At 34.6% G+C, this 6,000-nt stretch overlaps 1 pseudogene across 1 annotated transcript; it reads right to left on the reverse strand.

Annotated features, from left to right (window-relative positions):
• Positions 1-5,116: 5,116 nt before the first annotated feature.
• Positions 5,117-5,536, reverse strand: LOC105508312 (annotated as a pseudogene). The gene has a single exon (XR_001001240.1). The product of XR_001001240.1 is annotated as a 60S ribosomal protein L34 pseudogene (transcript).
• Positions 5,537-6,000: the final 464 nt, after the last annotated feature.

The raw sequence follows: 6,000 nt of genomic DNA on the forward strand, positions 1-6,000 counted from the left end.
GCCATGCACTCCAAAGAAACAAGAACTTCAAAGAAAACAATGTGATACAAATAAAATGGCAAATCAAGGTGCTGAGAGACTAATTTGGGCAACCAGAACTTGTTTGATATCATATGATGCTGAAGTTTAATCTAGAAATGTTTCACAAAGGGGTTAACTTACACAGAGTTGGGATTTATTAATTAGAGAAGATTTAGTGATAGGTTAAAGGGACATTCCACATAGAAAAGATAAAATGTTTATAACCCAGATGGGTGGAAAACAAATGAAAGATAATGAGCAATAAATTACTAATCTTTGTTCTAGTTTAGAGTGTGGAACAGGATAAGATCAGATGAGAAAAGATTACTTCCACATAGTGTCAATAAACAGAAAGTTACAAAGCAGATTACTGGGTTAAAATTAGATTTGAAAGTTACCCCTAAATTTTCAGCAGAACCAAACTATTTAATATAAAACCCAATTGATGGGGCAACTCTACTAAGTTAGAAGATGTCAAGGGAAATCATCACAGTTAAAAAGGAAATGGTCTAGAGAAAGAGCCCGAAACAGAAAAGCAGACCAGTCTCAAAGGATTCCCAATAAACACTTTTAATAAAAAAAGTCATTTAAAACTATTAACAAAAGAGTATTGGATTTCAAAACCAAGGAACATTTGGCTTCTCCCTTCTTCATTACTGTCATGTTTTGACCTTTTCACAACTCACCCTTAGTCACTGAGAAGTTAGTACTCGATTTATTGTCTTTCTTTCCATTCAGATTTCTGGCACCATAATAGGAGAGTCTTTTATCTTCATAGAAAACTCATCCTAATAATTTAGTATATTTCTTCCTTGATCTTAGCAGCTTTAACTTTTATTTCACATTCTACAACTTCCCATTTGCAGTGTCACATTTTGGGTCTTGCCAATGAAAGGACATCCTTAAAGTGCTTTAAAGAAACCATATCAATCCAAAATTCTGTATCTATTAAAATCACTCCTCAAAAATAAGGTGGAAATAAGGACATTTTCAGGAAAAAAACTTGAGAAAAATGTACTCCTGGCAGACCTACTCTGTAAGAAATAATTAAGGAAGTTCTTTAAGATAAGAGGAAATGATACCTGATGGAACCTCAAATTCACAGGAAGGGATAAAAAGCACTGAAAATGTTTAATTTGGTTCTAGAGGTTAAGACTTTGTGACAAGCAATTGTTAAAAAAGAAATTTTTAAGGTAATTTTTCTCAGAGTTAGTGGAGTTGTGAGGAGCTCTCTTATGAATAAATATGTAATTAATACAATTGATACATGCTGGTGTTCTACCAATAAGTACAAATTTTTAAAATAAAAATTGAAAAGTGACGAGCATTTTTTTTCCAGGCACATTGGGACAAAGCTGAGCAAATTAATTCAGAAGTCCAAGAACCTGTGTTACAGAGGATCTGAACGCAGCCTTCTTAATTTTACTGTGGATGATACCCAAAGCTTCCAGAATTCAAGCAACCACAGAAAAGAATTCATACATTATGCAGATCTTGAAAACCTAAGACATTTTCTTTTGTGATTTTGGGTAGCAAGATTAACTTGAGTGATTGTCAAGAGTCTAAGGGAAAAACCCGGGCCTGGTGCAAGGACAACAGAAACTATACCTACTTTGAAATAAGTGCAAAAAATGTCAGGAATGTTACAAAGGCCTCTGAGCAAGCAACTTGGAGAGTTCTTGATACAGAGAATAGACTAGCCACTTATTCCTGGCAGACTGTGAATTCCACTAAAGCCTAAATCTAGCTCCTCCTGTTGTTGACTGTTAGGGAGTGCCAATCTGTTCTAACTCACACACACAGCATCAATACAAAGATGGATTATATAATATGTATTTGTGGAAATGTGCCATTTACTAATGCAATTAAACTAATCAAGATTGCCGCTTCATTAGTGTACAGGAAAAGAAAAATCTTCTCACTGAATTATCTATTTCCTGAATCGTAGAAGCTTATTCTTATATATTTTAAAGGGTGTTTAATAACAATATATCTTCTGTTTAATTATTTAACTAGATAATAACAGTAGAGGTAACTAAAACTTTAATTATAATTAAAACATGAACATCCTAAAAAAACACATAAAACCATGGCACATACACATTTAACACAGAAAGGAAGGTTATGTTTGAATTTTGCTAAATGGTATATTAGGTTATTGCTGGGGTGTAAAGGCTCAGTTTGGTTTTCAGGAAGCCTATCCAGAAAGGTGGTTTTCATGATGTGATAATTATCTGAGCAATTTATAGCACACTTGTTAATGATGTCCTTCAATTTAAGTGGGAATTCGTCTGCCTGGGCCCACAAGCCTAATCAGTAGTGGTGTTTCATGATCATTTTTTTCTAGGTTGCTTACATTTTTAATTCTTCTCATCAACTGTTCATTCAGAAAATTTTTAGAATATAAAGCATACTATAACCACTTTAGATGTGAACCTCTGGTTAGTAATATGTACATCACATACCATTTAATTTCATCCAGATAATCTGGAGAAAAAACAGTGTATTAAGGTATTGTTCCCACCTTCATTCTCTCTTTCATTTACTAACTAAATCTCAGATGTTGGTATTTAGTCTTGTTCTCCCTCCGTTGGGAAATTACCTCATACCTTCCTGACTCATAAGCTATATACACAGATACTATAGGTCATTTCCTGCTCAAGTATTATATTTTGGGAACAGAATACCAAGGGGTTTAAAATAACACAAGTACCACAGTCCAAATATATGAAATTATCTTTGGAAAAGTTCTATGATATTTTGCTTTGCGAAAGTAAAAGCACGTTTACCAGTTAATCAACACTTTTATTAAATATTTACATGTACTATTAAGTATAATACATAGACATTGTATTCAGGAGGAGCAAAGAAAACAAATATGAAATATTAATGTAATAATACATAAAAATATATGATGAAGTGCTAAGGGAGACAGGTTATAAATGCTATAAAAATTCAGTGATGACCGAGAATCTAAATGGTCAAAGAAAGTTTTCATTGAGGCAGAGAGGTTGACTTAATTAATGTTTGGCCTTAAAAAGTGGATTCAATTTGGTTCATGATTAAGGAGGAAGGGCATTGCCAAAGAGCATCATGAGCAATGATAAGGAAGGAAAGTCTATATGCAGAGGTAGAAAGAGGAATTAAGAACAATTGTGAAGAACATATCAAAGGCTTAAGTTAGTAAGGCTGGAGAGAAGAATAGATCAATAACTGTATTAGTCTGTTCTCACACTGCTTATAAAGACATACTTAAGACTGAGTAATTTATAAAGGAAAGAGGTTTAATTGACTCATAATTCCACATGATTGAGGAGACCTGACAATCATGGCAGAAGACAAAGGAGGAGCAAAGTCACATCTTACCTGGTGGCAGGCGAGAGAGTTCAGGGGAGCTCCCCTTTATAAAACCATCAGATCTCATAAGACTTATTCACTATCACAAGAACAACACAGGAAAGACCTGCCCCCATGATTCAACTACCTCCCACTGGGTCCCTTTCATGACACGTGGGAATTATGGGAGCTACAATTCAAAATGAGATTTGGGTGGGGACACAGCAAAACCATATCAGTAACTAAGGTCAGATTTTTGAGAAACTAAAAAATTTCATGAAGACAGTAGGCATGATAGTTTTGGCCATAGTAAGCCCTGAGCATTTCCTGGGGCTAAAGGATCACAAGAAAGAAATTGTGCTGTAGGAAGTCTGGTCTGATATTTCAACAGATTACCAATAAAATTAATGACACAAGGTTGGATCTGGATGCTGTTATAATAATCCAGATACAGAATTATAAAATTGTGACCTCACATGATGGGAGTAGGAATAAGTGGGTAAATCTGAGATACTTAAAAGTAAAACTTAATACAATCTGGTAGTAGTTATGATCATGAGAACACGAATGCAAAAACTGCCAGAGGAGTTTATAAAGCCAGGAAAAGAAAAAGATTAATATTGCCACTAATCAAGATATTGACAGAGATAAGAAGGTAATTACAACATTATTTTTATTTAAACATAAGGAATTTTGAGTGAACAAAGAATATCCACATAGAGGTGTTTTATGGGAAGTAAAGAATATAAGACTGGAATAGAGATGAGAAGTCAGGGCTGCTGAAGTTGATTTGAGCATCATTTATTCAGAGCTACTAAATGGATTGCACTCGCTAGCTCACTGGTGGCTCATGGTTAACTTATATATCAGCTCAGCTGGGCCACAGGATGCCTAGACATTTAGTTAAACATTCTGGGTGTATCTGTGATGGTGTTTCTTAAATAGATTAATATTTAGATCAGTAGACTGATTAAAGTAGTTCATCTTCCCTACTATAGATGAGCCTCATCCATCCAACTGAAGACCCAAATAGAATAAAATGTCTAAGTAAGAGGGTCTTCCTCCTGCCTGACTGCTTGAGTTGCGACTTTGGTCTTTATTCTGCCTTTGGACTCAAACTGAAACATCTACCCTTCCTTGGTCTTGAGCCTACTAGCTTGCAAACTGGAACTACACAACAATCTCTCCTGGGTCTCCAACTTGCCAATTACAGATCTTGGGACTTGTCAGCTTCTATAATTGCATGAACCAATTACTGATAGCTAATCTATCTATCTATCTATCTATCTATCTATCTATCTATCTATCTATCTATCTATCTATCTATCTCCTATGGATTCTGTTTCTCTGTAGAATCCTGATTTATACACATGGTTCTTTGGGTGATACACTTTATTTTTTCTATCAGACTGCAAATATATAGATAACATAAATCATGAATTCTTAAACTTGTCTGTGACATTGCCTAGCAGCAATAGAAAATGAGCAATTCAGTTTTGGAAAACAAGTCAAAAAATGTAGACCTGAAGTTGAATATGTCCTAAGGAATAGATATAAATGGAAATAAAGAAAATATGAAAAAAAAAAGCAGATGCTGTGAAAGTCAGCACAATATAGAAAGTTCTATGTGTTTGTTACTGAAAATTGAAGAAAATAGGAAGTTAGTAAAAAGACTAGGGCAGAGAAGAATGGAGTTGGGTGATGTTTGGGGGTTGATTGTTGGTTTCTCTGCACTTATTTTTTCTTTTTTTTTTTTCAAGTCTTTTCATTTTTATTACTCAAAAAAGTTTCATTTTTTTATTTAGCTTTCTGACTCTGTGCTTGTGCCTTCAACAGTTTCACAACGATTTTCTGCTCCTCGATAAGGAAAGCACGCTTGATCCTGTCACGAACACATTTAGCACACATGGAACCACCATAGGCCCTGCTGACATGTTTCTTTGTTTTGGACAATCTCATAAGAACTTTAGGTCTTACAGCACGAACCCCTCGAAGTCTGCCTGGGCACACACCACGTGCAGATTTTGGTGCTTTCCCAACCTTCTTGGTATAAAGGTAAACAATTCTATTACCAGGGGTTCGGGACAGCCTAGTTTTGTTAGAGGCTGTATTGTAGGAAAGCCTACGTCGGTATGTCAAACGCTGGACCATTCTGAGTGCCTGCCGACAACGTCCCCGGAAGAGCTATTTTTTCTTTATTATGGAGGGGTGATAGTGAAATTTCTGAAACAAAGAATGAAGAGGAGAGAAAATGTGAAAAGAAAAATTTAAATATTTACATAGACATTAAGTCAGTAATATTCTCTAATTTATTTCATATTCAGGCTTGGCTCTAAGGCCTTCTTTTAAAATGAGAGTAGTTTCTTTCCATCATAGTAAATAGAACTGCCCTAATGCTATCTGGTGTTAGCAATATGACAAATCATGATTCTCATTTTATAATATCATATCATTATCTTAATGATACTGGTCCATTTTTTGTACTGACAATATAGATGCAAGAAACAAAAATTACTTAAAAGCCTCTAAAATTCTGGAAATGATAATGGAAAGGTTGAAAACAATAGTAATAATTATCTATCTAAAACCCATGGATTTCGATATAGATAAAACAAATGTCCACTATTCTTAATTCTTTAAACC

This window comes from Colobus angolensis, unplaced genomic scaffold (assembly GCF_000951035.1).
Source record: "Colobus angolensis palliatus isolate OR3802 unplaced genomic scaffold, Cang.pa_1.0 Scaffold16, whole genome shotgun sequence".
Classification (NCBI taxonomy): Eukaryota; Metazoa; Chordata; class Mammalia; order Primates; family Cercopithecidae; genus Colobus; species Colobus angolensis.